Source organism: Sciurus vulgaris (genome assembly GCF_902686455.1).
Source record: "Sciurus vulgaris genome assembly, chromosome: 2".
In the NCBI taxonomy this organism is placed as follows: domain Eukaryota; kingdom Metazoa; phylum Chordata; class Mammalia; order Rodentia; family Sciuridae; genus Sciurus; species Sciurus vulgaris.
The window spans coordinates 112,234,595-112,257,761 of NC_136462.1; positions in this window are offsets into that span (position 1 = coordinate 112,234,595).

The window sequence follows — 23,167 nt, forward strand, 5'->3', positions numbered from 1 at the left end:
CATGCCATTAACATGCCATCTCCCATAACCCTCCCATTGTTCCTGCAATCCCTATTTATATTTAGGAATATGAGGTTCAGAAATATTAGAGGAACCCCCTAGCCAATGGTGGGTGGCTTAGGTGGTGAGGAAAGCGAAGACGACTTTGTGATAGGATTCTGATTCTGTAATGAACAAATTACCAACGAAATACTGGTCAGTTCATCTATAAAATGGGACACTGGTGCACAATCATATAGATGTGTTGTCAGACAAGAGCTTCATGATAAGGTCTTAGTGGTTGTGGTTATTGTCTGTGGTCCTACTCTTAGTATAAAGGAGAAGGTCAGAGAATGGTCATTTCAGCTCCAAGTCCCTGAGATCTCCCCTTCTTGCCTTTCTTTGGGCCACATTCTGAACCTGGATCCCAGGTTCAAAACTAAGACAAACACTGTAGCCAGGTATCTGTGCCAAGAGATCTGGGTCTACATCTAGGTGACTATAGCAACCTGTGTGCCCATAGGCAGGTAGTTTAATCTCCCTGAGGCTTTGTTTTCGCAAAGTTTTTACTAGAGATACCTTTCAGGCTCTTATGAATGTCACCCAGGTTTTGTTGAGTATTAAATGAAATCCTGACCCTGAAAGTTCTTTGATGGCCACAGAGCTCCAAGGCAACAGGAGAGATGATTATGACATCAACAAAGGAATAGAATATAGACTTAAGATCCAGTCTTCCAGAGAGACAGTGTTTCCTCCTGAGGGGATATATATATATATATTTTCCATATATATATATATTTTTCCATATATATATATATATATTCCCCCCCTTTTTCCTATTATATGGCTGAAAATTAGTGGGGGACTGCCTGAGAAGAAAGGAAGGTGAATCTTCAGTGCCTAGACCAGGTCCTGGCAAAGTAAGTTCAGAAGTGAATAACAAAGCCAAGTGTGGTGGTGCAAACCTATAATCCCAGTGTTGGGAGGCTGAGGCAGGAAGATTGCAAGTTCAAAGCCAGTCTCAGCAATTTAGTGAGGGCCTAAGCAATTTAGCAAGATTCTGACTCTAAATAAAATACAAAAAAGGGCCGGTGATGTGGCTCACTGGTTAAATACCACTGGGTTCAATCCCTGGTTTAAAAACAAAAAAACAAAAAACGTCAAATAACAAGTGTTTGAAAGACTAGGGTTTCCATAGGAAAACCCCTGAGGATTAGTTTTTATACTAACATGTTAGTGACGACTTTCCCCCCTCTCCCAAAATTGGAAGGTGGAATATCAGGAACCTACATGGGAAAAGTACAAAGGATTAAGAAACAACAAAGAGAAACCCAAAAGGGATGCATGAGCAAGCCAAAGGTTTTTTTTGTTGTTGTTGTTTTTTGCGGTGCTGGGGATCAAACCCAGGGCCCTGTGCTTGCAAGGCAAGCACTTTACCAATTAAGCTATCTTCCCAGCCCAAGCCAAAGGTTTTTGACCTAGATTCTGAGCTCCCTACTTGTGCCTCCCTCAGCAGCCAGCACTCCTTCCTTTTTCTACACCATATGGCCAATGGCCTTTGCAGATTCGGAAACTGAAGTTTAGTAGCTAAAAAGCTGTCCTGAATTTACACAGGAAGGTACTGAGTACCTTTCATACTTTCTGTTTAATTGTAAAAATCAGGCATGGTGACACATGCCTGTAATCCCAGCAACTCGGGTGGCTGAGACAAGAGAATCATGAGGTCAAGACTAGCCTCAAAGGCTGCAGTTATAGTTCAGTAGTAGAGCACTTGCCTAGCATGTGTGAGGCACTGGGCTCCATCCTCGGCATCACATGAAAATAAATAAATAAAATAAAGGTTTGTGTCCATCTACAACTGAAAAAAAAAAGACTAGTCTCAGCAACTTAGGGAGGTCCTAAGCAACTTAGCAAGACCATGTATCAAAAAAAATAAAATAAAAAGCAGATAGTTCTATGCTTTGAATGTATCCCCCAAAACTTTTGTGTTGGAATCTTTATCCCCAAATTCATACGTTAATGGTAATTGTAGGTGGTTCAGCAAGAAGGCAGGTGCCAAGCAGATGTTGATGCCATCCTCCTGAACTTCCCAGCCTCTAGAACCATGAACTAAATAAACTATTCTCTTCTTGTGGGGGGGTGGGGTTCCTGGAAATTGAACCTAGGGTCACTCTACCACTGAGTTACATTCCCAACCCTTTTTATTTTTTATTTTGAGACAGGATCTCACTAAATTGCCCAGGCTGGTCTTGAACTTGAGATCCTCCTGCCTTAGCCTCTGGAGTCTCTGGGATTATAGGCATGAAACACCACACCCAGCATAAACCTCTATTTTTTGTAAATTAAATGTTTCACCAGACATAGTGGCACATGCCTGTAATCCCTGCAGCAGCTCAAGAGACAAGCAGGAGGATACCAAGTTCAAAGCCAACCTCAGCAACTTAGCAAGACCTGATCTCAAAAGAAAAATAAATAAATAAAAAATGGCTGGGGATGTGGCTCAATGGTTAAGTACTCCTGGGTTCAATCCCTGCTACCAAAAAGAAAGCAAAAAGCAAAAAACAAAACAAAACAAAACAAAAAAAACAAAACAGAATTACCTGGCCTCAGATTCTTTGAAAGTGGATGAGAGGTGACTTAGAAATTTTCTTTCTAGGAAAAAAACTAATTAAAGATCTTTTACATGGAACCCTCAATGATCTTTTTTATCGTCCAGTAAATGAGTGTGGTGTGTGTGTGTGTGTGTGTGTGTGTGTGTGTGTGTGTGTGTTTTAAAGGTTTTAAAATCTGGCATTCAGCATTGATTAAATAGTACTTGCTAAACTTTTACTGGATTTGAGCCTTCCCAGTGAACCAAAGGTCACTGAAAGTGCCTCTCTGGCCTGTTTCTCTGCCTGAGACCTGGGCCTCTCTGAGCCTGGGAGAGGGCTCTCTAGGCAAGATGAACTGCAGAATTGCCCAGCATGCCTGGGAGACTGGCACGAGTAGGCAGAGTTTCCAAGAAAAATTAAGGGGCTTAAAGTAGGAATAGTTGTACTTGACCAGCATCTGATGGGACAGATAAGTCTTGGGGACTGGGACTCTGCCTGAAGTGAGGTGGAGTGAGGAGAGGAAGAAGGGTGAGCTGGCTCTACCCTCATCACTGAGTGTGGCAGTGCAGCTCCTATGCCTTCCATCTTTACCACATTCTTTGGCTTCCAGAAAAGCCTATCTTCCAACAGAGGAAAGGAGCAGATATACTCATTCTCTCTAAGGTGTCAGGAATTTAACTAGGCATTAAGGGGAGAGGGCAAATAACCTAACTCAAATGTGTCCCCAGTGGTGGAGTTAGGACATAGCGTATCATAGAATCTACGTTCAATGGAGCCCAAGAGGTCATCCAAGCCAGAGACTCCACTCTTGGCTGCAGACCAGAATTGCCTTTTGAAAAAGACTGATTCCTGGTGCCCATCTGAGAACAGCTACATCCCAATCAAATCTCTGGGAACAGACCTTGGCAATCTTGTACCCCAGCAACTGGAACCCTAGGATCTGAATCCAACTGTTTGCACCAAACACTTGACTCTCTACCAAACACTAATCCAGTCTTTACCTGAACTCAGGGATAATTAACTAGCAGCTCCCACCCATTTTTCTCATTCTACTGTCAAGCCTACAGATCTTTTTTGGGGGGGATGAGGTGGAGTACCAGGGATTAAACTCAGGGGCATTCAACCACTGAGCCATATCCCCAGCCCTATTTTGTATTTTATTTAGAGACAGGGTCTCACTAAATTGCTTAGCACCTCACTTTTGCTGTGACTGGCTTTGAACTCATGATCCTCCTGTCTCAGCCCCACAATCCCCAGCCACTGGGATTACAGGCAGGTACCACGGTACTGAGCCAAGCCTACAGCTCTTTACACAAGTATTGTTACCAGATAGGGATTAGTGCTAAGTAGCATTTTTTTTTTGGGGGGGGGGCGGGGGGACTCTTAACACAGTAGTTAAGCTTTCAGTCCATTTCTGGACTGAAATGGGCCTGGGTGCAAATCTTGCTATACTTTATATTTGTTTCTGTGACTTTGGGCAAGGGAGTAAGAACTCAGTCTGTTTCCTCATCTGTAAAATTGAGTAGTGCCTGTCTCATAGAGTTTATATGGAATCAAAAGATGTAATGTGTGGGAAGTGCCATTGTCTTCTAAATCTGTCCCTGTGCTGCATTTTGACACCTCCATACATGATGGCTGTGGGCTCCACAGTTCCACAGAGCAAACCCATGTTCCCTGTCACAGGACAACTCTGGACAAACCTCTTTTCTAGCACCTGACCCTGGTTCCTGTTGCCTCAAATTCTCTCTTCTGTCAGGCACAGTGGCATACACTGTAATCCCAGTGGCTCAGGAGGCTGAGACAGGAGGATCCCAATTTCAAGGCCAGCCTCAGCAACTTAACAAAACCCTAAGCAATTTAGCAAGACCTTGTCTCGAAATAAAAAGTAAAAAGGGCTAGGGATGTTGCTCAGTGGTTGAGTACACCTGGGTTCAATCCCTTGTACCAAAAAATAAATAAACCCTCTCTTCTGGACTGTTTGGCACCAGAGGTGGTGAAATAACTTGTGAGGGGGCTTGTGCCCAGCAGGGCCAGGCCTCTAGAGTTCCTTGAATTCAGAGCAGCTCATGTAGACATGTAGACAGGGATCCCAGGGGAAAAGAGATTGGTTCTTTCAGCCTGCTAATATAAGGCCACCAACACACCACCAGCTATATGCCAGGCGCAGGACTAGGCACATATCTTCTCTGAGTTCATTCAGCCTTCATAGCTGCATCATGAGATGATTTTTCTGTATTTTACACTTGAAATGCAGAGATTAGTAATCTGTATGATGACACAGCTATAGATGAGAGGACTGGGATTTAAACCTAGGGTTTCCTGTACCCCACTCTTGAAACTGGAATGGAAGGAAGGAATTTAAATTGAGAGCTAGAAGCTGGATGTGGTGGCACATACTTATAATCCCAGTGACTTGGGAGGCTGAGGCAGGAGGATCAAAAGTTCAAGGCCTGGGCAACTTAGCAAGACCCTGTCTCTAAAGAAGAAAAAGGGGCTGGAGATATAGCTCAGTTAGTAGTGTGTGTGCCTCACATGCATGAGGCCCTGGGATCAATCCCCAGCCCCACAGGGGAAAAAAAGAGAGAGAGAGAAAGAGAAAGGGCTGGGGTTGTAACTCAGTGGTAGAGTGCCCCTGGGTTCAATCCCCAGTACTGTTTAAAAAAAAAAAAAAAAAAAATTGAGGTCTAGAGTCCAAAGTGAAATGTCCTTCCAGGAATCATGTAGGTAAGTATTTACTAATTTATTATCTAACAACAGTAACACAAACAACAATCCCCTGCATTTTTAATTCTCTATTATTTTATTTCCATAAATATACACTTTGTTTTTTTTTCTTTTCTCTACAGCTTGGTGATAGAGCTTCTAAAGCACACTTGAGACCCTGAGTTCGATCCCAGGTACTGCACAAAAATTAAAGAAGGATCAAAGTGGATGAGCCTCAAAAAACCTGCAAAGTTTAAAAAGCCAAATTCAAAAGCTCACATGTTGTATGATTCCATTTATATAAAATATCCAAAATGGGCAAAACCATGGACAGAAAGCAGATTAATGTTCACTAGGGGCTGAGGAGAAAAGGAGTAACTGCTAATAGGTATAGGAGTTTCTTTTTGGGGAAATACAAATGTTTGGCAACTAGGTAGAGATAATAATTAAATAATACAGTGAGTACTGAATTGTATACTTTAAAATGATTCATTTCATGTTATTTGACTTGTACCTTAATTTGAAAAAAAAAAAGCATATTGAACATTATCCGCTACAACCAGTCTTGGCCCCCATCAACTGGTACAAGTGCCAGAGATGTTCTAAGCGTTCGTAAACATTTGTGTGTATCCTTTTTATAAATGGAAGCATCCTGTATACATTGTTCTGTACCATAGTTCTTTTCCTTAGCAGAGATCTGGGAGATTAGCTTGCATCTTACAGATTTACTAGATCCTTTTTAACAGTCCTGTACTGTTCCATTTGGTGCATGTGTCCTGGCTTATCTAGCCTGTCCCTGTTGACAGATAGTTGGGTTATTTCCAGTCTTTTTGCTATTTTAAACAAGGCTGCTCTATTGTACATTTCACACACTACTGAGGATTGAGCCCATAGGCGCTTTACCACTGAACTACATCCCTAACACTTATATTTTTTAATTTGAAACAGAGTGTCACAAAGTTGCCCAGGCTGGCCTCGAACTTGCAATCCTTCAGGTGCATGGCTGGTATCACAGGTGTGCACCACTGTGCCAGTCTTGTTACATCTCTGGGCACTTTCCTCCTGGCCACTGGCCTGCAGCTCTCACATCTCCCAGAGACAGCCCTGTGTGCCCAGCCCTGCAGCCTGATTCCTGGGTCTCTCTCCTTCCCACCCATTCCTTCCCTCATCTCTCAGTAGAGCCATTGCCACTCATCCCCAAGACCTGGGCTGGGGGTAAGGCTCACAGTCAACTATAACCTATATCCATTAGACCTAACATAGGCAGGTCCCCAGCAAGAGATTTCAAGACAGAAGATTCAAAGCCAAGACAGTAGGAGCTTCACATCTGACTCTCACATTCCATTTTAAATAGAAGGCAACTGAGGCCCAGAGATGAGAAATGTGGCTCAGCAAGAGGGTTAATAGAGCCAGAAAAGGAAGCCCCATCGCCTGTTGCCCTGTCCAGGGGTCGTTCCACTCATTTAATCAATGGTTATTGGGTGCCGTGAATGCCCTTACATCAGACATCATTCTAGTCACTGGGTTTCAACAACAAATAAAACACAAATCCCTGCCTCCCTGGAGCCCACATCATATTCAGAGAGACCAGCAAAAGCTGAGCAAATTGGTACGCACCTGTAATTGCAGCTACTCTGGAGGCTGAGACAGGAGAATCGCAAGTTTGAAGGCAGCCTCAGCAATTAGCGAGACTCTGTCTGAAAATAGAAAAATCAAAAAGGGGCTGGGGATGTAGCTAAGTGGTAAAATGTCCCTCCCTGGTCCTGACCCCAGTACCTTGGTGCACAGTGGGATCTTTAATCCAAGTGGACCAATGAGGTCTTTCCCAGGGAATGTACACCTGAGCCTGAGGCTGGCAGGGAGTCATCTCAGCATTTTTCTGAGTAAGCCTGTGACACACAAAGCTCAAAAGTTAGTGACTTTTTTTTTTTTTTTTTTTTGTCTGCTACATGGGGAAACAGGAAAGCTAGGGAAAAAAAGAAGCAAGGAAAGGAAATAAACAATGTTTATCACTTTCTGAGGCATTTTCTTTCTCCCTCAAAAAGCTTGCTGCCTTTGCTTCTTGCTAAATTCCCCCTTTTGGCTTAAATTAGCACTTACAGCTTCCATTACTATCTTCTTCTTCTTCTTTTTTTTTTTTTTTTCCTGGTAATTGAACCCTGGGTACTCTACACTGAGCTACATCCTCAACTGTTTTTTTTTTTTTTTTTTTTTTTTTTGAGACAGGGTCTTGCTAAATTTCCCAGACTGGCCTTGAACTTGTGATCATCCTGCCTCAGCCTCCCAAGTTACTGGGATTATAGATGTGTGCCACCACACCTGGTGCCATTACTTTTTTTTTTTTTTTTTTTTTTTAGTTTTAGGTGGACACAATACCTTTACTTTTATGTGGTCCTGAGGCTGGAACCCAGGGCCTCATGCATGCTAGGCAAGTGTGCTACAACTGAGCCAGAACCCTAGCCCACCATTACTTCTTTATAGGAAAGAAACTCAGTCTCAGAAAGGCTTACATTATGCCTGGGTTCACATGGCAAGTTAGCAGCAAAAACATTATATTACATACACCTCCTTACAATCATGTTTTAAGAAATTTATTAAGGGGTAAGTGGCATACAATGAAGTGCTCTGAGGATAGAGAGGAAAAACCTAAAGTGTTCTTTCTCCTTTTTCACTCACCAACCAACGCAGAAGACTCCTCTGACTTCTGGTCACCAATAAGTACATGAGGATTCAAGGAGTCAGTTCTGCATTGGACACCAGCTGGGTGTCCTCCAACCCAATTCAATCCTGACACCCTCTACCTGGAGATAGTGTAAGATCACACAGATTGAAGGCTCATTATCACCAGCCAGCCCCCCATTTCCCATGCCAGTCACGATGCCAGTCACAATCTCCATGTTGTTTTACCGTGCTTCTTACCAACTAGCCTCTTCTGCCTCAATTAATTTGCTAGAGTGCCTCACAGAACTTGGAAAAATGCTTCACTTATATTTATCAGTTCACTATAAAGGCAAACTGTTAAAGGATACCAAGGAAGAGATGCACAAGGCAAGGCAGGTGGGAGGGAGGCTAGCGCTTCCACCCCTCCTTCCATCATAAGGAGGCATATGCCACTGGATGTGGTGGCACATACCTGTGGTATCAGCAACTTGGGAGACTGAGGCAGGAGGATCCCAAATTCAAGGCCAGCCTGGGAAATTTAGCAAGACCTACCTCAAACAAATAAAGGGTGGGCCTTAGAGAAGAACGAAATTATGTCATTTGCAGGTAAATGAATGGAACTGGAGAGTATCATGCTAAGTGAAATAAGCCAATCCCAAAAAACCACAGGCCGAATGTTTTCTCTGGTAAGCAGATGCCGAGCCATAGTGGGGCATGGGTGGGAAAGAACAAAGGAACTTTGGATTGTACAGAGGGGAGTGAGGGGAGAGGTAGGGCAGGTGAGGTTGGCAAGGATGGTGGATTGAGACGGATCTTATTACCCTATGTACATGTATGAAAAATATTTTTAAATAAAATGAATAAATTTTAAAAAGATTTTACTAATGTTGTCAAGTATATTTTCATATGCTTATTGACATTTGTATATCTTCTTTGGAGAAATATCTATTCATATGCTTTGCCAGATTTTCATTTTATTTATTTTTACAGTGATGAAACCCACACAGTGAAATCATGCATTTTACCCTGAGCTTCATTTCCAGTCCTTTTTAAATATTTTATTTAGAGACAGGGCTTCACTAAGTTGCCCAGGCTGGTCTTGAACTTGTGATCCTCCTTCCTTAGCTTCCCAAGCCAATGGGTGCACCCACTGGCTGGTTTTGCCTACTCTGAGTGCTCCACTCAGTGTCCATCAATTACAAAGTTTTCATCCTGGTTACTAGGGACCACTGAGCTAGGAGGTCCTCCATCCTACCCTGCTCTCTGGCATTTTCCTCCCTTCACTCACCAATGTGAATTGCTGAGATACTGTCTGTAGAGCTCTAGAGTTCTTTAGGTGTAGCTCTCTTCTTTTCAATTCTCTGCTCTGCAAACTCCAGCCACCTTGTGTTCCTGTTCCAGTTCCCTCTTTTCAGTGCAGGAACATGACTATATTCCACCTGGGTTTCTTCCTGGGCTCTGGTTTGGAAACTGGTTAGGTAGCAAGGTGGGGCATTCTTAGAGATCCCCTCAATTGTTTTCTGACTCTCAGTGTTTGCTATTTTTCATTTTCTGCCTTTCAGTATGTTGAGACCTGTCATTTCAAGTATAGGCAGGGGTGTATTTGGTTGGTGTCTTTAGTTGGTTTTCGTGGGCATTTAAGTCACCCTTTTTTTTTTTTTTTTTTTTTTTTTTTGTGGTACCAGGGATTGAACCCAGGGGCACTTGGTCACTGAGCCACATCCCCAGCCCTACTTTGTATTTTATTTAGAGACAGGGTCTCACTGAGTTGCTCAGCTTTTGCTGAGGCTGGCTTTGAACTCATGTTTCTCTTGTCTCAGCCTTCCAAGCCGCTGGGATTACAGGTGAGTGCCACCTGGCCCTTTTTAATATTTTATTTAGAGACAGGGTCTCTGAGTTGCTTAGGATCTTACTAAATTACTGAGGCTGGCTTTGAACTCGCCATCTTCCTGCTTCACTTCCCTGGGCCAGCATGCTGGCTCTTGATTTTAAGTCATCTTGACTGGTCAGAAATACTTATTATCAAGAACTTGAGCTGTAGCTCAGTGGTAGCACACTTTTCTAGCATGTGCAAGGCCCTGGGTTCAAGCCCCAGTACCATTAAAAAAAAAAAAAAAAATCTAGACATTAGGAATGTTTATGAAAATTTTTAAAATTTGTTCAGTTGGCATTTGTTGTAGGAGACTGCTGTGTGTCTACCTTATACTAGTCTTGCAACTCTGCAAACATTCCAATTTTTCCTGTCTAGGGGCCTTTGCACAAGCTCTTTCCTGTCTAGAATGTTCTGCCAGTCATACTTTCCCCTCTCAGCTCAAAGGGCCTTCTCAGACAACTGTATGTAAAGAGAATCACTCTTTTTTAAATTTCTGCTTTCCTTTCAGCTTCTTCTACTAAATACAAGCAGGGTATTTTGTCTCGTTCACTGGAGCCAGCTCAGAGCCAGGTACAGGGTACATGTTTGATAGATATTTATTGAGTGAATAGATGAATAAAGGTCTTTGTACACTTCCCAATGCTTATCACATAATAGAGCTCAGGAAAACTGGGGGTGCTTGGCTGATTGGAACATAGCTTAGTTCTGAGGTCCCCAGCAGGGATGGGACATCAGGCCTCTGAACTGAGACCGTGTTCAGCTCACCCTCAGCCACACTCTCCTCTGCGATAACCACAGGCCTCTGCTTGCCAGCCAGGAAAGGCTGACAGGCAGGGCTGATGAGCTCCAGACCTTGGGGCCCGCACACAGCCCAACAGAACCGGATGCTGAGCAGAAAGCAGAGCCAAGCTTCCATGACATCCTTGCCTTCAAGGGACGTGCCCCTCCTAGCCCTTGGTGGGCCTTGAGGCCCAACCCTCTCAGAGCTGTCTGTCACTGGGTTATGGGAAAAGACAGAGCTTCTTCCTTGTTTCTAGGCCCAGGGTTAGTGTGTGACCATTGACAGCTGTTAGAACACGGGAGGTCCTGGATTCAATCCAACAATAAACTACTTAAAAGTACAACTATTTAAAGACACAACTAAACAGAGGTTGATCCTACAAAGTGAAAATTTAAGCATTCTATAAGACGGGCTCCATGGCACAGGACTGTAAGCCCAGTTGGTCCTGAAACTGAGGCAGGAGGATCACAAGTTCAAGGCCAGCCTGGACAATTTAGAGAGACTGTTTCTGAAAAAAGAAAAAAGAAAAAAAAAAGGGGTGGTGGTGGTGGTGGAGGTATATTTGATTTGCAGAGTGCATAGCATATCCTAGGCTCTCTCTGGGTTTAATCCCTAGTACCACAAAAAACCCCAAAACATGCCAGGAACGGTTTTGGGATCATAGGCGCACACCTGTAATCCCAGCACTCAGGAGGCTGAGGCAGGAGGATCATGAGTTCAAACTAAGCCTCAGCAACTTAGCAAGGCTCTAAGCAACTCAAAAGACCCTGTGTCTAAATAAAATACAAAAAAAGGGCTGGGGATGTAGCCGAGTGGTTCAGTGGCTGAGTGCCCCTAAGTTCAACCCTTGGTACAAAAACAAAATAAACAAAAATCCATACTTTAGCTACCTTTTCATGTTTGCTTTTGAAGTGGGGACTTGCTATGTTGCCTAGGCTAGTTGTGAACACCTCAGGTCAAGTGATCCACCCGCTTCAGCCTCCCAAGTAGCTGGGACTACAGGTGTCTGCCACTATGTCTGGCATTACCATTGTGTGTGTGTACATTTGTGAGATACCAGGTTTTGAGCTAAGCACTTTGCATACTTTTGCATAGGATGAAATGGACTTCATTATTCCCATTTTACTGATGAGAAAACTGAGGCTCAAAGATATTAGGTGACTTCCCCAGGGTCCTATAACTAGTAAGTGATGAACCTCAAAGTGGAAAGTCTCAAGAGGTCAGGTTCTGACTTCTTTTCCTTAGCAGTCTCTTCTGATAACATATTTCCTTTCCTCTGCCCCTGGGGAAGATGTCTGAGAGTTCTTTGGTCAGTCAATGAAACCAGGAAGGACAGGTCTAAAACTTCTAGCTAAGAGTCTGCCCTGAGGCCCCACACTAAACTTTTTTGGAGTTGGCAGTGAGGATGTTTCTGGAGGTCAAAGATAATCCCATGTGAAAACCACAGCCCTGGGGGAAGGAAGGAGAAGTGGGAAGGCACCCACAGACCCAGCCATTCCCTCAGCAAGTGTCCTGCCAGTGGGCTCCCCAGGAACCCTCAGTTCTACATTCCCACAGGATGGCAGAGCTTCAGGCAGAGGCAGGCAAGTCTTCTAGGTCACCTCTCTTAGGACCATAGAGGGTGAATGGCCTCTGTCTAGGAGGGGCTGGGACTTGGACCAAGTCTTGGAGGACCTGGCCAGTTGACAGGAAGGAGGAGGGGTGGGGGTGGGGGAGGGGGGAGGGGCAGGCTTTCCTTACTGTGCAGAGAAGCTGGGAGCACTGGTTAAGCCTTTTCCCAAGATGACCAGTGCACCTCACTGTGTCTACACCAACTCCTGTAAGGAGTTGTTATCCCCACTTGGCAGATGCGGAAACTGGGTCCAGGAGGGCAAGCAGGATGTGCTGACTGTGGTGTAGTGAGGTGGATCATTCTGAGGGGCTGTGGAGAGCCATGGAAGCTTCCCAGGCCTTGGAGGTTACCTGGGCAACATGTGGATACAATTGATCAGAAGGGAAGATAGTGACATTGAGACACTGGAGGAATTTCAGTGGGTTATGAGGCAGACCTGGACCAGGGCAGGAGCCTAGAAATAGAGGTCTGGGAAGACAAGTCTGAGCTGGTGGGAGATGTGGGAGGTCTGAGCTAAAAGGGATCTTAATGATTATCTCTCCAATTTACCCATCTGATGTGAGGAAACAGGCCCCAAAAGGGAAGGGAACTTACCCAAGGGCACACAAGAGGTTAATGGTAGAGCTAGGCAAGAAAGACCCTGAGAAGCTTGAAGAAACCCCCATTAAACAGGGTTTGCTAGGTGTGGTGGTACCTTCCTGTAATACCAGCTACTCAGGAGACTGAAGCAGGAGGATCATAATTAGAGGCCAGTCCTAGCAATTCAGTGAGACCCTATCTCAAAACGAAATATAAAAATGGTTAGGGATGTGGTTCAGTGGTTAAGCATCCCTAGTTCCAATCCCTGGTACCAGAAAACAACCCACAGAGTTCACCCTCATGTAGTCACCCAACACAGAAGCATTGAGAGTGGCTGAATGTCCTTCTATAATGGACACTCCCCTCCTCCAGGGATCAGGTGCCTTCCTGAGGTTTTCCAGGGTTCCAATCAGACCCTGCTTAGCCTCTGTCTTACTGTGGGAACCCAGGGCCTTCTCATTCTTTGACCCACAGTTTGCTCTTAGGTGATATGAACCATTGGACCAACTGAACTCTATGGCTCCTTCAGTTCTAAGTGACCACAGGAAGGCCACGCTAGGGTTTCTTCCTTCCTTTTGTCCCTCAGCCCCAGTGCAAGCCTGACACAGGGATGGGGCCAGCCTGTTGGAGCTCGCACGCCTGAGGAGTGAATGCCTGGGCCAGAGGAGGCAACATGATCTGGAAAGGATTCCTGATGTCTCCTTTTGAACCCTGGAGAGGGCTTCTCAGTCGTATGAGGACCACGGCGGTGGTGGGGGTTAGAGGTGCCTGTGCCAAGATGGGAGGTAGGGAAGGGCTACCTGGGCGGGGAGACTAGGAAGGAGAAAAGAAGGACGCTGATGGGGCAGGCCTGGTGGGCCCGCAGAAAGAGGAAGGAAGCAGAAGGGAGGGAGGCAGGGCCTCTGCTGAGAGCCACGCAGACCCAGGAAGGCCAGATGCAGGGGCCTATAAATGATTCCTGGCCTTGCCCACCCACATAAAAGTCACTGTGGTTGTGTGCCACATAAGCCCAGTGAGACAGGAGGATCCAAGTTCAAGGCCAGCCTCAGCAACTCAGCAAGGCCCTAAGCAACTTAAGCAAGAACCTGTCTCAAAATAAAAAAATAAAAAGGGCGAGAAATGTGGCTCAGTAGTTCAGTGCCCTGGGTTTAATCCCTGGAAACCTCCCCTCAAAAAAGAGTCATGTCACATACTACCCCAGGCAAAGTTGACCTGGCAGGGTAAGGGAGAAAGCATTAAATTTGGAGTCTGCCAGCCTGAATTTCAGACCCTTCCAAGCCCAAGCTGGGTTGCCCTGGGCTGGTCTCTTGGCCTCTCTGAGTTTCCAGTTCTACAACCAAATAGCAGCTGTGTTTCATCCTTCACATGCCCTATGGAGTCAGGTGTAGGTCTTATTCAAGACCCTAAGCATACTTCCCTCCTGCAGGGCTATATTATTCCACATCTTCCCACCCCTGCAAGGGCTGCACTGTAGCATCCTGGGAGCCCAACCAGGGCCTGTGCAGTGAGGCCAAATGGGAGGCTGGGGGTGGTGGGCAAGAACCTTTCCAGAGCTCACTCTGGGAGAGGGAAGTTTACATCTGCTCCCCCAACAACCCTGCTCTTCTCTTTCCCACCCTCTGAGAAGCTATTTGGGGGTTCCTATCCCCTTTGGCTAAGCTCAGACCCAGTTTGCCTTTGCAACAAGGAGCAATGTTATTTAAAAGGAGACCCAACCCGCCATTTGCCTTAAATAGGCATGGAGTGCTGTGCCAGGGCCCAGGGAGAGGGGCAGGGAGGAGGCTGCTCCCGGTGGAGGAGAAAGGAGTGACGTGGAGAGAACCTCTTCAGGGCTGTCAGGGCCCTGTACAGTTCACCAGGCATAGCCCCAGTCTGCCATGGTCTTTAAACCACAGACCTTAGGTGCTCAGGGAGGACATGAGCCCAGAGAACAGGGCCTCCTGCTGGGTGGGGGTGTCTTGGGCCTCCCCCTGCCATCTGCCCCCACTATCAGCTCCCAGAACTTTGGGTCCTGCCCTTGGGTTGCCCCTACCTGCCCTTCCAGCCCCAGCTTGTAACAGGATGCCCTTCTCATTCGGCACCTTCCCGGGTGAGCTGGGGCTCTGCTTACTGAACCCAACACCGGTGGGGGTGGAAAGGTGAGGGCCATCTCTGGATGGGTGGTCATTTGCCTTAAGGCTGAAAGGCTGAAGGAGGAAGCTGGAGCCCAGGGGGAAAGAATCTGAGGACACCCCTGTTCTGGGTTGCCAATCCACCCAGCCCCCAGGACTCAAGGGGCCATTTCTATCTCAGCAGGTGGTGCTTTTAGAATCCAAGAAATGGAGTCTTGCCTGCGTGGGCTTCCAGAGACAAAGCTCAGGTGCCAGGAGGCATTCCCTTTCATGGGGACATGAGCACCAGCACTGAGGTGAAGCATCACACCATGTGCCCGGCCTGGCGCTGCCATTTACAGTCACAGGACCTTGGGCCCCGCACCCTCCATCCCCTCCTCTGTAAACTGGATTGGAAGATCCCACTCAGAGTTGTTGAAGACCATCTGATAGGAAGGTGGGCAGAGGAAGGAGGAGGGGAGGTTATGACCGAATACTGACCGGAAGCAGAGGGGGAAGACTTCGTTCTCCCTTTCCCCAGGGTGGGTGAGCACTGCCTGCTCCTCCAGAAGGCCAGATGGGGAGGAAGGGTTTGTAAAAGAGGGCGGAAACTTTCCCCTGGGCTGCAGTTAATTCTTTTTGTTATTCCCTAGAGGCCACCGGAGAGAGGAGGAGGGGGTGGGGTGGGGGAGGGGGAGCCCCTTCGGATGATTGTGATAAAGGCCAGTAAGGGCTCACCTTGAAGCTTCTCACACCTGGCCCATCCCCACCCTTTGGTCTTCCTAACCCCATTTGATGGGCTGTTGTCCCATTTTACTAAAGGTGAAACTAGGGTTCAGATTTAGGTAGACCCTCCATGGTCGAATATCTGGGGAACGGTGGAGCCAGTATTTAAACGCAGGAATCTGACTTAAGGGCTTTCCGCTGACTACAAAATGCCAGGACGCTAGATCAGGGACTTGAGTTGTAGACCGAGCTTGCAGTGTGAATTTAGCCAACTCACTCAAAATAGGGACAACTGTTCCACCCTATTCTCAGGGCTACTGTGAAAACCAAATGAGGGCTAATGAACCCAAACCAGGAGCACTCGACGGACACCCAGGGGAGGCTACTCCTGCCTCCGGATACTGGGAACTGAACCCCGGGGTGCTCCACCACTGAGCCACATCCCCAGTCTTTTTTATTTTTTATTTTGAGACAGGGTCTCGCCAAGTTGCCTAGGGCCTCGCTAAGCTGCTGAGGCTGGCCTCGAACCTGTGATCCTCCGGCATCACCACACCTGGCAGAGGAAGTTTCTTAAAGGAACTCACTACTCAATACTAACTCAGCCCCCAGCTCTTGGGGTGTAGGTGTGCCCCATCCAGTCATAGAGCCTGGGGCACAAAGGATCTGTTGGGTTTCTAAAAAGAGGCTGAATGACCCCTTGGCTCCACCTACTGGTCTATGGCGTGTGGTGTTGGGGGAGCTGGAAGACCTGGCTCTGGCTAGGATCTTTGGCACAGCGGGGGTGGGGAAAATATGGGAGGACTACAGAAAGGATATCCTGGTGTGGTGGCACACACACCACTTCTTAAGGTCCCCACCCCATACCTGTTCCCCTGGGAGAGCTCTGTGAAGATCAAGAGGAGGCGACGGTTCTGGTTCCAGACCTGCCACTGAGTAGCTCTCCAGGCCTCCGCTATCTCTTCCACAAAACAAGAACACACATTCCCTACTTCTCAGTGAAACTGTGCCTTCTTTCATTTATCAAACATTTTATGAAGCCTCTCTCTCTCTCTCTCTCTCTTTCTCTCTCTCTCTCTCTCTCTCTCTCTCTCTCTTTCTCTCTCTGTCTTTCCTGGTACTGGAAATTGAATCCAGGGCTTCCCACATGCTAGGTAAGAGCTCTACCACTGAGCTACACCCAAGCCCAAAGCACCTACTTTGTTTTTTTTTTTTTTCGTACCAGAGGCACTTAACCTCTGAGACACATCTCCAGAACTGTTTATTTTTTATTTTGAGACAGGGTTTCACTGAGTTGCTTAGGGCCTCTCTAATCGCCGAGGCTGTGTTTGAATTTAAGATCATCCCGTCTCAGCCTCCCAAGCTGCTGGTATTACAGGCCTGTGCCTGGCTCTACTTTCTAAAATCATTGTGCTGTGGGGACACAAAGACATCCAAGCCAAGTCTTGTGGGACTCTCTAGTCTACCTCTCTCAGGGCAGGAGATGACTTGTAAATTGCTCACTACCCTCAGATACAAATCCCAAGGGACACTGAGCCAAGTGTGGAACTCAACCCCAACCCCAGAGTTGAGTATTCTTGAGAAGTGGCAGGGATTGCGGCAAGTCAGATCACAGAATTACCTTCCTAAGATTATTTGCCCACGTGCTCTTACCCAGCCCCCTGCCTGCCTCCTGGGTAGGGACTGGCCCATCCTTTGCTGAACCCTGACCATGGGCCCACCCCCTAGGTGCAGGCCTGTCTCCCCACCCCCACCACCTCCTGCTTTAACGAGGCCAACAGGCTCCATGAGGGGCAGTGCAGCCCTCACTGCCTCTGTACTAGGCGGGGTCGCTCTGTCCTCGTGCCTTCTCCAACACAGCCACTTGACAAACTCACCTTCAGCCTGCCTGTTAAGAGAGTGGGGAATCCCGTGACTAGGAGGGAAGCAGAAGTGGGGGGACTCTCCCTAGCTGCGGTTCAGACTCCTCCCTGCATCAGGACAGTTCAGGCTGGTAGGACCGCTTAACTTCAGCTCTCTCCTTCCTCCATTCAGTTATTTATTTACTCCCTTGCTGTGTGCCTGCCCTGTTCCACATGCCTGTGCTGGTGCTGGGGCTACCGAGGCAGGGACCTTGGTCCTCTTTTAGTGAAGGAGACAGACCCGCAGCTAAGGACAACTCCATGCATATAGTCAGAGAAAGGGAATGACCGTTCTACCTAAAAAGAGACTGAGCTAGATCCTGGGGCACAAAGAGAAAGTGATGTCTAAGCAGAGTCTGGAAGGGCTGGCTAATCTGGACATTTAGACTGAAAACATATAGCAAAGTCCAGGAAGGAGGAGGGAAGGGACCCAAGCACACAGCACTTGCTCCTCTTCCTAGTCTGCCATCTGCTGTACTTCTTTGGCTCTTCCTTCTAGTTTTGGCTTAAATGTCCCCTCAGAGTCCCTTTCTCATCATCTTATGACCACATCATAAGAAAGCTCTATTATTGACCAGCATGGTGGCACACACCTATAATTCCAGTGGCTCAGGTGGCTGAGGCAGTAGGATTGCACTTTCAAAGCCAGCCTCAGCAACACAGCGAGGCCCTGTCTCAAAATAAAAAAATAGAAAAAGGGTCGGGGATGTGGCTCAGTGGCTCAGTGCCCCTGGGTTCAATTCCTGGTACCCACCTCCCACCAAAAAAGGACAAAAAAGATGAGGGGGAAAAGGAGGATCATAAACTGAAACTGATTTTCTTGCATGTATGAGTTTGTCAGGATGACTCAACTATTATATATAAACAAAAAGCACTAATAAAAAAAATTAAGTGAGCTCTATTATCATTTCTTCTGATTACATAGTCTTCATCACAGTTTGAGATTATCTTCTTATCTGTTCACTTACAAGCAATCTCTCTCCAGCTCACTGGAAATATTTCTTAGGCCTGTTGTTTTGATTTACTATGGGATTTCTAGTCCCAGCCCCAGCACCTGGCATTTTAAGGGCATTTAATAAATATTCATGGAAAGAATGGATGAACACGCAGGATGAATGGACTTTTTTTTTTTTTTTTTTTTTTTTTGGGCAGTGCTGGGGATTGAACCCAAGGCTTTGTGCATGTGAGGCAAGCTCTCTACCATCTGAGCTATATCCCCAGCCCTGGACTTTTTTAAAATTTAAAAAAAAAATTTTGTGGTGCTGGGGATGCTAGGCAAGCATGCTACATGCTACACAAGCACTGTACCACTGAGCTACTCCCCCAGCTCACTGATAATCTTTATTGCTGGGGATATGTTCATCTTTGTTCTGCCTGTACTAATCCCTCCCCTCTGTCCGCCTATCGTGAGTGGGTCACCAGGACTTTGCATTTCTTTGCCTGAAATCCAGGTGCTTCCTGAGGATACAGATTTTCCTAGATTGGTTTCCTGTGTCCAGTTCCTTCAGGGATGATGCTGAGGGGAAAGAGAAAGGATTGTTAAGAAGAGGGCCTCTTGGTACCCAGTGGAGGATATCTTTGAGCCAGGTAGGTACGTGCATAGACCAAAGAACACTGAAATAGGTCCCAGGGTGAAGGGAAAGGATCGAGTGGGTGGGCCTGCCTCAGCAGTATGTGTTGAGGGTGGGGTCTGAGAATGGGGAATCTCAGAAAGCATGCAGAAGAAATAACTGAATCACCAGGTTCCTTGGCCATCCAACAGCCTGGCGCTGGGAGATGATGGGAGATCCATCTGCAACAGAAGCATTGGTCCCTCTTGCACCTGAATGGCACATTCTGCCACTTACTAGTAGCTGCAGGATGTGTGGAGGGGACAGTGTCAACCAGGTTAGGACTCTTAAGACTCTTAGCCCTGGGTGAGTAAGGGGAGGAGATGGCAGAGTGCAGAACTCCCTCCCCTGGGACTGTGCTCAGTGTCCGGTGGCAGCCACAGAGGTCCTCCTGGCATGACTGCTCCCAGCTGCATTCCTGCTAGTGGTTCTAGCCTCGCTGGTTCCACTGTTTCCAAGCCTCACTTTCAGGACTTCCTATCAGTTCTGTGAGCTACTCTTCTATTATCTTTATCCTGCTTTCAGTTATCTTCAGTCAGTTTCTCCTGTTTCCATCCAATGATCCCAAAGGGGTACAGAACTGATAGAAAATAAGAGACAGGGCTGGGCATGCTGGCACACACCTGTAATCCCAGCAACTCAGGAGGCAGGAGGATTACAAGTTTGAGGCCAGCCTCAGCAGTTTTGTGAGATCCTGTGTCAAAGAATAAAAGGGCCTGGGGTATGATGTAGTTCAGAGGTAAAGTGCCCCTGGATTCAATCTTCAGTTCTAAAGAAAAGAAGGAAAGGAAGAAAGAAAGCTAGAAGGAACACTGTGTTGAATGGGCAGATTGGGAACATCCTGACACATAAATGGAACCACATTTAAAGTTCTCCCCTTAGCCAGGCACAGTGGGGCATGCCTATGATCCTAGCAACTCTGGAGGTTCGGGCAAGAGGATCACAAGTTTAAGGTCAGCCTCGGCAATTTAGGAGGCCTTGTCTCAAAATAAAAAGTACAATGGGCTGGGGATGTAGCTCAATGGTAGAGCATCCCTGGGTTTAGTCCCCAGTACTGCAAAGATAAATAAATAAATAAATAAATAAATACCCACCCTTATAGTTGCCCAATTGTTGGTGGGGTCATCCTAGTGAGCTTGGCTTCTGCTTCTTTTTTTTGTACTGGGGATTGAACCCAGGGATGCTTTACCACTAAACTACATCCCTAGCTCTCAGCATTTATTTATTTATTTATTTACTTAGTTATTTATATACATGCATATATACATATATACATACCAAGGATTGAACCTAGGTGCACTTAACCACTGAGCCATCCCTTGCCCTTTTTTTAAATTTTGAGACAGGGTCTCTCTAAATTTCTTAGGGCCTCACTAAGTTGCTGAGGTTGGCTTTGAACTTGCCATCCTCCTGCCTCAGCCTCCCAAGTTACTGGGATTACAGGCATATACCACCATGCCCAGCTATTTTTTATTTTGAGAGAGGGTCTTGTTAAGTTTCTTCCTTACTAATTTGCTAAGGCTGTCCTCAAAGTTTCAATCCTCCTGCCTCAGCCTCCTAAGTGGCTGGAATTACAGGTGTGTACCACTGTACCCAGCAGTTTCTATTTCTTCAGTGTCTTCTGTTCAGGGCACAGAAAGGGATTGTGCCACAGAAAAAACACTCAACTCTTTAATGTTGGAGACAAGAACCCGACAGGCATGGGTTCCCATGGCCAGGATGGCACTCCTCTGACTGTTATATCTTTTCTGCCAAGTGGGCTATGTAGCCAAGATGTGGTGGTGCAGGCCTGTAATCCCAGTGATTTGGGAGGCTGAGGCAGAAGGATTGCAAGTTTGAGACCAACCTCAGTAGTTTAGCAAGGATTTAGGATTCAGTGAGACCCTATCTCAAAATAAAACATAAAAAAAGGGCTGGGATGTGGCTTATTGTTTAAAGGACCTTGTATTCAATCCCTGGCACCAAAAAAAAAAAAAAAAGAGGCTGTGTAGGAACTGGACAGAACTATGCTCTACAAACTTCACAGAAGGAGGGTAAAGGGGCAGAGGAAAGGAAAGAAAAAAATGAAAAAAAAGTGCATGTCTGGCCTGGGGTTGTGGCTCCATGGTAGAGCACTTGTCTCGCACACCTGAGGCACTGGGTTCCATCCCCAGCATCACGTTAAAAAAAAGAAAAAAAAAAAAAAAAAAAAAAAAAAAAACCTAAATACACAAAATAAAGGTTAAAAAAAAAAAAAACTTCACAGAAATGATCAATAGTGATCATAAATATTAGTGTTAGCTATTGATGAAGTCCCTGCCAAATGGCTGGCTCCCCCCGCCACCCCTTCAGTAGGGCTGGGATTGAACCCCAGGCCTCACGCAAGTAGGCAAGTGCTCTACCACTGAGCTACATCCTCAGCCCCTGTTGGCCTACCAACCCTGAGTGAAAGAACAGTTAGCACTATACCTTTCAGGTGAGGAAGGACTCTAACAATTGTGTAGCAACCTAAATTCACATAGCTGTGAATGGCAAAATCAGGAAGGAAAGCCAGGTTATGTCTCCTGAGTTAAAACCATTGCTCATTTTCCATGGGCTTTGCCCTACTTCTTCCACAGACGTGCCATGTGGAGCCCTATAACCTCTCTGAACCAACACAGCACTGAGCCCTCATGTCAGTGGCCTCCACCATGTAGCCAGTCACTTCCTAAGCACCTACCTTCTATTTACTCGGACCCCTGATAGCTCTCCAAGACAGGGATAAGAGCCTCTGAACACCTAGATTTTGTGTCCTCCAGCAACCAAGTTGATTTTATTATTCTAAACTTCTCCCATCATTGGTGATTTTATTTTTTTTTTTTTTTTTTTTTTTTGGTACTAGGGATTGAACCAGGGTGCTTAACCACTGAGCCACATACCCAGCCCCTTTTTATATTTTATTTAGAGACAGGACCTTGAGAAATTACTGAGGCTGGCTTTGAACTCTCGATCCTCCTGCCTCAGCCTCCTGAACTTCTGGGATTACAGGTTGCACCACTGCGCCTGGTGGTGAGTTTACATTTAAGTAGCTATTGCGCTCTTTTATTAATGAAAGACACCTGTAGCTGATGATGCTCGCTTCCATTATAGCCCATGTTTTCCACCCAGAATTGATACCTTTTAGTCATAGCAGAGAAACTTGCCAGTTCGAGCTAGCCTGTGAGGACCCCTGAGCAGCTTCCATCACGCTTCTTGAGGAACTGGTTAGTCCTGATGACATCTTCCCCATCAGGATATAAAGCCAGAACCCCAGCAGGGCCAACAGAAATGCTCTAGTGTGTCCCTGTCTGACTACTGGGTGATGGTGATACACTTTGTCGTTTCATTATTAGTCACCAGCCTCAAATAACTCAGCTTTCCAAATGACCAATGATACTAACAAAACCTCACATATGGGTGCTGTGATCACAGCCCTTGTGACACAAACACACACCTGTGTGTGCACATTCACAGTGGGGAGAGAGGAGACAGGAGGCCCAGAGATTACACAATCACAGGTTTATTTGCCTGAAATAAACACAACCCAGGAACAACCATTTCAGTGCCCCAGAACACTATTTCCCCTGCAAAAAGCAGCTTAAAATATGGGCACATGGATGGCTGGGGTTGTGGCTCAGTACTAGAGCACTTGCCTAGCATGTGTGAGGCCCTGGGTTCGATCCTCAACATCACACAAAAATAAGTAAAATGAAGGTATTGTGTTTACCTATAACTAAAATAAATGTGTGTGTGTGTGTGTGTGTGTGTGTGTGTGTGTGTGTATGTATGGGCACACATTTGACTGGTGTATGTTCTCAGGTAAGGCTCAGGAGGGTGTTTGCTCTGGGCCTTGCTAGGCTGAGCGCAGCTATGGAGATAACTCAAGTTGTGTTCTCTATCTTGGTCCTGTACCTGGTGTGAGTCTCCTCCAGGTTTATGTACTGGAAGTTTGGTCTCCAGTGTGGGGGTGCTGAGGTGATATAACCTTTAAAATGTAGGTATGGCAGAAGGCAATTAAGTCACGTGGGTACTGCCCTCTCAGTGGATTAATGCTGTCCCACAGGAGT